This window comes from Rattus norvegicus, chromosome 2, assembly GCF_021556685.1.
Source record: "Rattus norvegicus strain SHRSP/BbbUtx chromosome 2, alternate assembly SHRSP_T2T, whole genome shotgun sequence".
NCBI classification, from domain to species: domain Eukaryota; kingdom Metazoa; phylum Chordata; class Mammalia; order Rodentia; family Muridae; genus Rattus; species Rattus norvegicus.
In genome coordinates, this window is record NC_141535.1 from 220,182,525 (window position 1) to 220,192,364 (window position 9,840).

The window sequence follows — 9,840 nt, forward strand, 5'->3', positions numbered from 1 at the left end:
AGGAACAACTTCGACAGAAAAGCAGCAGTAGACATAGGCTTGGCAAGAAAACTCTCTCCTGGCAGGGTCTGGTAGTACTTTCTTACAGTCCCAGAACCAAGAGGATGACAAGTTCTGGGCTGTGTTAGTCTACACAGTGAGACCAAGACCAAAAGAAAAAGAAAAAAAAGAAAAAAGAATTGAGCACTTTTAAAACAATGCCTAGAGACTGCCACCTTCCTCCTCTGGTCAAGGTGACAGTGGGACAGACCAGCTATTAGAAGAGAGTCTACTAAACATCAGAGTCCACCCAGAGATGCTAGATGTCACAGCAGTGGCGACCTGAAGAAGCTCAGGGCTGAGAGGGGCACAGGACAATTGTTTAGGGTTGTGAAATGGTGCCTGCTTTGATCAAGGCCATCTTTACATGGGTGGGTGCACATATTAAAAAAAAACTCACTAAACGGCTTAAAATTTGAACACACCCGTGCATCTATCTAAACCAGATCCCAAGAACAAAGCTAAGGGCAGAACACACACACACACACACACACACACACACACACACACACACGCACGCCCATTTTCTAAATCAGAAATGTTTTCAGCCTTTCCCTAACTCTCCAGTTTCTGAAAGTGATGTATTCAGAAGACAGAACATAGGACCAACCTAAACCAGGAAGACAGTGGTATTGAGGCTGACTCAGCTCCTCCTTCCTGATACTTCAGACAAGGAAACGTATCTCAGAAAGAAAGACAGAACGAAAAGTTCGGAATGCAGTCAAAAGAGACAATCCTGACCCTCACCCTCAATCCGGTGCATGACAACATGCATCTCACAAAATGACATTGCCCGGTGACTTTAAATCTATCGGCTGACAGCCCGACACCAGAGCATACATCTGACAAACGCAGAGAGTTAGTAGCCCTGGGGTGATCATCTCTGACTCAATTCCACAAAGGCAGCGCAGTGACCACTGCATGGATTTATCCCCAGGAATGTGCCAAATTACTTTCTTCCTAGTAATGTTCCTACATTAGTTCAAATTGAAGAAATAATTCCTTTGAGGGGATCCCTTAAGACTAACAATGAGAACAAAATGACAGATCTTGTCAAATACTGAGACACTGCCCTAGCTCCCTGCTTTTTCTCTTGACACAAGTACCACGGCTAATCAGAAAACTGGATTGATTGTTCTCTGCTCTCTGACTAGGATGAAGGATAGATCAGGAGATAGAAAAAATTTAGATGAGCTCATTCCTGGATTTAACATTTTGAAATGTGGGACATTGGAAAACCAACAGAGTGGTGACAAATAAAACTGGAGACACCACTGAGGAAAGCCAAAATGTCTCAGCTGATACCAGCACACTTCCAAACCTAGAAAGGAGTCCTGAGAAAGACCCAGGGCTATGGAGCCTGAGAGGAATCTAACAGATCCTGAAAGGGAAACCATGTCCCCTGACCTGGAAGGACATGCAACCCCTCAGGCAGCCCAGTGGTCTTTAAGGGAAAAAAATCTTCAGAAACCTTACTGCCTGAGCAGAACATGGATAGAAAGAACAGAGACCTCTGGGGAAAGATGACTATGAGGTTACCTGAGCAGATGACACAGGACACAACAGCATAGGCTTCACCATGCCCCACAACGAGAAGAACATGGAAAGTTTTCCCCTGCACACCTCCTAAAGACACATCGTGTAGTCAACGATGGAAAGGCCTGGGCAGATAAGAAGGAACTTCGGGACAGTTCCTTGTGTGCACCTGTGGATCAGGTGGGATGACGTCACTCCTAGATTCCAACGGCAAGACAACACTTAAGAACCACACTATCTGTTTTCTCCTCAAAAGCTCTCCTCAAAAGAACTGCTAGCTAAGGGATCGAGTACATTTCTAGGCAAACTAAGGCCAGCCATCTGTCTTCAAGCATTGACTGCTGAGGGAGTAGAGGCCAGGTGGCTATGGGGGTTCACACCTCAAGTCCTAGTACTCAAGAGGCTCAGACAGGAGGGTTGAGAGTTCAAAGCTACAAAGTAAGACCATGTAGCAGGTAGAAGGCCCTACGTTCCACTCTCCATACCAAAGCTATGGCTTTTTTTAAAATGTGCATTGGTGTTTTACCTGAACGTATGTGTGTGTCAGATCCCCCTGAAACTAGAGTTATAGACGGTTGTGCCATGTGGATGCTGGGAATTGAACTTTGGTCTTCTTGAAGAGCAGTCAGTGCTCTTAACCACACTGAGCCATCTCTCCAGCTCCAAAGCGAGATTATTTTGTTTGGTTGGTTGATTGGTTGGTTTGTTTTGTTTTTTTTTTTTTTTTTTTTGAGATGACATTTTTCCCTGTAGTCCTGGCTGTCCTGGAACTCATTCTGTAGACAAGATTGGCCTTGAACTCACAGAGATCTTCTTGCCTCTGCCTCCTGAGTGCTGGAATTAAACGTATACACCACCACACCTGGCTCCAAAACTATATTTTTAATAAAGTGAAATAAAGTAAAATAAAACACGATGCAGATTGGATTTCAGCCCTACTGGGTCTCTGCTCCCTCTCCTCCTAGAGGACAATCCACTGAAGTAGAGTCAGGAGTAAATGAAGATCCATTCTCTTTTGTGTTTTAGAGACAAGGTCCCAAGTGTAGTCCTGTCTGGTCTGGAACATTGTTGCTTTGCAAACGGGGCCAGACTGCTTCTGGCATTAAGCATGCACCTCTATATCTCCCAGAATGCTTTTTTATATAAATTGCTTCTCATGATCCGAGTGTCTTATAATAATAAGTGTTGTTTATGCTTTGCATTTTTATTATTATATTTTTACTATTGAAAACAATTACTATTTGAAAACAATTTTCAAATCCAAATATATTTCTATCATATTCTTCCTGTCCTCCAAGCCCCTCCACATCTTCTCCCCCTCCCTACCCAGCCAGCTTTAGGTTATTTCTCAAAAAAAAAGAAACAAAAACCCAATACAATAGCAAACCTGGTCTCCTGCCAAAACCAGGAAAATAAAACCACATCCAAAAAGAAAAAGAAAAAATATCACACGCACTTCAGTCCCCATCCAAGAGATGGACCGAATAACGGACACTGTTTGGATGACCAAGACACACACGCACACACTCACACACAAACACACACACACACACACACACACACACACTGTGGAGTCCAATTATGTGTTGGTGAATTATTCCTGAACATGAGGGCTATCCCACACAGTGTCACTCCGCTGGAGAAAACTGGTTCTTCCCCTTGCAGCAGGTATAAGTAATGGTTCGCTTGTTAACATTTACCACAGTGGCTAAGTTCTTATTCTAGACAACTCATTAAAAACTGAGACGTTGAATCTGTACCTAAATAGAGACTTCATGCCTGTGTTCCAGTGACTTTGGTATAGGAACATACTCGGTCTGTGTGCTGTCAAAGAGAAATGTTAACATGGAGCCAGCCACAAACCCTTTATCTACAGTGGTACACGACCTGCAAGATATGTCACTGCAATGTTGGCACAACGCTTATGCAAGCAACCGACCAAGGAATAGCTGATTTGACTTAAGGCCCCCTCTAAGGGACGGAACACATACCAGACACTGTTTTGGTGACCAAGAACCTGAGACTAGATTTCCCAGAGACCTAGGATAAAGCCAGATAGCACTGGTCTAAAAAAGAAATATATATATACATATATATTTATATATATATGTATATATATGGTAATAAAATGACTCCTAGTGACATTGCGATGTACTCATAAATCAGTGTCTTATTCTGCTATCAGCCCAGAAGCAAGGCCTGAATTTGACACCCAGAAGCTTTCTGAAGACAAGCTTCAGTCCTGCTGAGTGGACAGTAGAGATACTTTGTGTTAATTTGTTTTTAAATTTCAGAGCACACTTAAATCACAATGATAGCACATCTTGAACCACAATGATAGTCTTGATCCACATGGTGCCTACGGCACCCAAAAAACATTCCCTCCAAGTGTATAGCACAAATCAGGGCTGGGGACTCTCACGGCTAACTACCTGGAGGAAACTGTGAGCATACACACTCACCTGCTATTTCACATCACCTCATAAAACTAAGCCCTCTGTATTTACCCACGAAACCCAAAGGAACGTCAAATCTTCAGCCCTCAAGTAACACACATGGAACAAATGACCTTTAGACATGGAAATTAAGCCAGCCTAGAGACTGATTTGCCATGACAAGCAAGTCTAGATACCTTTCACAGAGTGTTTGCAAAATAGTGACCTCTTTTAATCTTCACAAGACAACCTCCAGCTCTCCCCATGACAAAGCTCACTTCTTTAAACTCAAGTGTCCAACTAAGAGGAGCTTGTTCAGTTACAGCAAAAATCTGTGGGATGACTTCACTAGTGACCTTAGCCATACACTTAGAACCTAATACTTTTAAATAGCATAATGGAGCCAGGTACACATCTATAAATCCCAGTGCTTGGGAGGCTGAAGTAAGAGAATTGCTCATAAGTTCAAAGGCAACTTGCACTATATGGTAAGTACCAGACCAGTCAGTACTGCAAGAGACTCTCAATGTCTTAGTCGGGGTTTCTATTCCTGCACAAAGATCATGACCAAGAGGCAAGTTAAGGAGGAAAGGGTTCATTCAGCTTACACTTCCACATTGCTGTTCATCACCAAAGGAAGTCAGGACTGGAACTCAAGCAGGTCAGGAAGCAGGAGCTGATGCAGAGGCCATGGAGGGATGTTACTTACTGGATTGCTTCCCCTGGCTTCCTCAGCTTGCTCTCTTATAGAACCCAAGACCACCAGCCCGGGGACGGCACCACCCACAATGGGCTGGGTCCTCCCCCCTTGATCTCTAATTGAGAAAATGCCTTACAGCTGGGTCACATGGAGGCATTTCCTTAATTGAGGCTCCTTTCTTTGTGATAACTCCAGCTTGGGTCAAGTTGACACACAAAACCAGCCAGTACACTCAATAAATAAATTAAAAAAATATCTTCTAAATAGCATAGTGAACATTTCTGGTCTCATGCTGATATTACCATCCTACTCCCTGTTGCGTCTTTTCATTTAAGCATTGTCATTTAAAACATAAAATAATACCGCCACAGCCTAGAACATTGGGAATCTCAATTGGAGGTGGGTGGCTGAGGGAGGAAATTCACAGAATTTCAGACCATAAAGTAACATTAACGTTTGCATGCAGTACTGCTTACAGATCATTGGGAAAGTTTTCACGTGAAATATCTATTTTATGTGTGTCTGTTGTGTGCACATGTATGTACAGGTGCCTACACACAGTATCCTACATGCCAAGGCACAGAGACTGACACCAGACGTCTTCCTCTAAGTCTCTCCACTGTAGTCTTTATATAGTGTCTCTCATTGAACTCAAAACTTAGCAGCAAGTGCCTAGAATCTGTCTCTGCTCCACAGTGCTAGGGTCCAAGAACTGCTGAAGAATCACACCCCCAGACTCACATAGTATGCAAAAGCAAAGAGTGTTTATTCAGCTGAATTTCCTGCATGCAGGGGTCTCCCCATTTGGGAATGGAGACCCCTAGTGAGCTTTCAGGCCCAGCTTTTATTGTCAGGAGAATTCCAGGAGCGGGTGTGTGCCCTTTTACTTTGATTGGTTATCTCTATCTCTAGGGATCTGACTGATTCTACAATTGGTTGGGCTCCTGGGGATGGGGGTGGGGGTAGGATCGGTTACTCATTCAAACTACCTATTCTTACTTCAGGCCAGATGACAAGGTGTCCTCTCCGTTTGGCTGCATATGGCTATGGCTGACCACAGCTTCCTGGATCCAGGTTCTCATTTCTGGGAAACAGAAACTCAGGCCTAGTCTCCCAAACTGCCAGTTTGCACTCTGTCATGGAATTGGCCTGGCTCTGGCTAACTCCGTCCTCTCAACAATACTGTGTTCACCAGCACGTGCAGCCATACCAAGCCTTTACACAGATGCTGGGAGCTTGAAGGTTGTCTTGCTTTCATTCCAAATACTCTTATCCAACTTGGCATCTCTCCACATATGAAATCCTTAGAAGAAACAGCGCGTCTTAGAAAGGGCTCATTAGGCAAAATTTACCCCTTCTTCAAATACGCTTACCTCACTTAGATACAGAAAGAATTTCTTAAGAGTATAAAGAAATCAAGGTTTTTAAATGAGATTTGGGGGTAACATAAGGAGACCACATACACCCCCAACTTCTAGTGAATTGTTATCTTTTACTGTTATCAGGTAACGAGTAAAGAGCCTAATGTAAACTCCTAAGTCTAAAAACAGTAGAAGAAACATTGCCTATTCCAGGTCCGAGAGAACCAATCTCCCAAATACCCAGGAGAAAGCAAAGGTGAGTGTTCATGTCTGTGAAGGACACCAGTGAAATTCACTGTCCGGATATAGCACACACACACACACACACACACACACACACACACACACACAGGCACAAACATGCACGAGTGCAGGCACACACACCAACATTAGACATACTCTTTTTCCAATTTACATATTAGAAAAATTAGGTAGAAAGAACATTGTTGAAATAAAACTAGTAAGCTTAGGACTAAAGCCAGAGCAGCTAGCTCTCTTTCTCTCTCCCAACCCCTGCTTCCTCTATCTCTTCCCTCTCTCTTTCTCTGTCTTCCATCTCTTCTATCTCCTCTCCCTCCTCTCTCTCTCCCTCCCTCCCCCCTCTGTCTCTCTCTGTCATTTTTTAAAGTTATACCGCATCCCCCCACCTCAGGTTTGAACCACTAGCACAATGTTGACCTGCACTGACCTGCAAGAGCTTGCTTAACTCCTCGTTCAATGAGTTGAAGGGTAACTTTAGTACATCACCTTCCCAGGATTTCTGGACTTGTAAACTTGTCTCCACCCATATTACAAATCCCTGGGCCTGGTTTAGTTCATATCTGAATAGAGGGTTATGTGTTTTTACAGTTGCTGAGAGGTTTTTTTTTTTTTTTTTTTTTTTTTTGGTTCTTTTTTTCGGAGCTGGGGACCGAACCCAGGGCCTTGCGCTTCCTAGGTAAGCGCTCTACCACTGAGCTAAATCCCCAGCCCCACAGGTTTTTTTTTTTTTTTTTTTTTAAGAAAGATTTTTTTTAACATTTTTTGTGTCGTTGCAGAATAAGAGTCCAACCTTACAGAATCAGTTCTCTCTTTCCCTCATGTGGGTCCCAGGGATCAAATCCATGTCACCAAGCTTGGTAGTAGGTTCTTTTACCCACCTAGCAATCTCACCGGCAGAATTTAGTGTTTAAAATAAGGATTTCCAAACATGAAATGCCAACTTTGTTGATGGAAAACAAACGTTCCAGAACAGTCAAATGTAAGTCAAAATGGACACCTGCCTTTGATGCCTTTTACAAGTGAGTAGCTCACGATGCCTCCCACTCCTTGGGCTCTGGGCCTCTCACAGTGATAAGCCCAGGGTCCTCGTGGTCATTTTAATTTCTATTTCATTGGGATTAGCATGTCTTCGGAGGCTTTGTGTCTCTTGTGGTTTTCATCCTCCTCTAAGCAGTGAAGAAAAGTTGTTTTGCAATCTGGCTTCCAGCAGCCTAGGTTGAAAGGATGACCATGCACAATTTTATCAGCAGAGGGTCAGCAAGTCAGACTTTGCACTGCTATCTGGCTGTAAGAGCTCCAAACCATTCCCAACTTCCAAACATCACTCTTGCCCTCCCCTCCTCCCATTCAATACATGGCATTAACAGCAGCTACTGTTCCCTTACCTTATTGTTAGCACCAGGGCCTCGATTCTGCCAAGGGAATGTTAGTGGTTAGGCATAGCCAAAGATATGAAAGTAAGCGCTTACTTCTGGCCACCCAGGTAAGACACATCTGGGAGTGGCTGCTGAATAGACAATGGTGAAACTGAAGGTGACACAGGCAGGCTCCCACCTCACCACAGAAAGATCCCACTTTTGGAAGGCAGTCCAGACCAGCTGAACCCCTACAAACTCTCAAGAGCTACAGTCTATTGTCTGATGTCGCGATGCCACAGTTTGATTTTGTATAGCAATGTTTGTGTAACCACAGCTACCAGAAACATCACCTTGAGCCACTGTATTCTCGTTGCTGCCCATCAAATGCTTCCCCAGGAAAGGGGTGTAAAGTGGCAAATATGTATTATCTTCCAAGGTGTGTGGATGGGAGGCTTTTGTTCTCTGTTTTCTGAGGTAGGGTCTTACTGTGAAGCCCAGGTTGGTTGTGTAGCCCAGGATGCCTTGGAACTTGTAGTTCTAACAGCCTCCAGAGTGGGTGGCAGGCAGGTGGCACTGTGCCCGCTGAGAATGTAGAAGAGCCCTAGGTAGGTGTCGCTGGCTCTGGCTCAGAATATGTCATGTGATTGCAGTAGGATCCTTTGCAGTCACCCAAAGTGTGATGCAGGGGACTGAGGCAAGAGGTTTGCTTCTAGGATGGCTAGTCCACAGGCTTAGAGCAGGGTACCCCAAAAGTCCTATGAGCAGGCTACCTAGAAGCCTTAACATGAGAAGTGCTCCGGAGGCCACCCCAGTATCCTCAAGCAGGACAGCTTACTTTCCTCTGAGAAGAGGAACGCCCATGACTCCAAGTCTCCAACATCACATGCCCTCCCTCCCTTAGCCCTCATTACACTCATTAGGAAAGGCCAGAGACCCCAGCACTTATTCAAAGGCGGGAGAACCAGACGTCTGAAATGACAGTCATGCTTTCTCCATCACAGAACGCTGTCCAGCCATACGTTATGCACCTCTCACCATATGCTGCAGACACCCCCCTACCAGTATACAAGTGTGCCAGCTGCTGCACGTACTCATTTGTCCCCAAGGCTTCCGAAGCTCAGCCCTTCCCATCCACCAGACTCCGTAATCGACGTCAGTCCCAGGTGCCCTTACCTGTTGTATCTGAAATACCGTTCTCACCCTTATAGAACCTGTGCACTAAAAGAGCCAGCTGCCCGCTCCTACCCCAGTCTCTCCAGCCAATGAAAACAGTCGTAGCCAACGGACAAGATGTCAAGGCTGTTCGGTGCACTTTGGCACATTTCTCATCAAGCATCTAGGAAAGATTCCTATTATACAAGAACACACAGAGTCACGCCTGGAAACCTGAATGCTATCCACAGTGAAAGGATAAAATGACCATAGAGAAAATAATCAAGAGGCTGGAGAGATGGCTCAGTGGCTAAGAACATTTGTGGCTTTTACAGAGGACCCAGATTCAAATGCCAGCATCCACTTGGACACTCACCACTGTCTGTAACTCCAGCTCCGGGAGATCCAACACCCTCTTTTGACTTCCTTGGGCAGCAGACATGTACATGTAGGCGAGAAAGATTGCTTGAAAAAAAAGAAGGAAAGGCAGGGGTGGTTGGAGGGGCATGAAATGACTTCAAACCTGAGTGGTTACCAGTTAATGCTTTTGGTACATGGTGTCTGGATTAGTCAGGGTTCCCTAAGGAACAGAACCGAAGGGAGGGAGCCTTGAGAGTTGGCAGAGTCCCCACCACAGTGTCTCTCAGTAGGGAGTTAGTTGCCCAGCCCACAGGGTTGCTGCTACAGTTAGGTCCCAGTCTAGCACCCAAAGCCTAGAAGGTTCCTGGAGAACTGGCCCCAGGTCCACGACAATAGCCTGGAGGTGCTGTTTCTGATACCAGTGAAGGAGGGAATGGGAAGCAACATCAGGAGAAGTTAACTTGTCGACAGTGCTCTGTGCCCCACCCACCCCCACCTTACCCCCATCATCCCAGATGATCCCAGAAGGCACTGCCCATAATCTGACATCAGTCAAGGCAATCTGGACCCTGACTAAGGTGAGGCTTCCCATTTAGGTGATTCTAATTTGTGGCTGACATTAAAACCAACCATAATAA

At 44.9% G+C, this 9,840-nt stretch overlaps 1 long non-coding RNA gene across 1 annotated transcript; it reads left to right on the top strand.

Moving 5' to 3' along the window:
- The first annotated feature begins 8,551 nt into the window (after nt 1-8,551).
- Nucleotides 8,552-9,319, top strand: Dcm5 (protein). The gene has a single exon (NR_033150.1). It is a non-coding gene; the product is annotated as a Dcm5 protein (long non-coding RNA).
- The last annotated feature ends 521 nt before the right edge of the window (nt 9,320-9,840 follow it).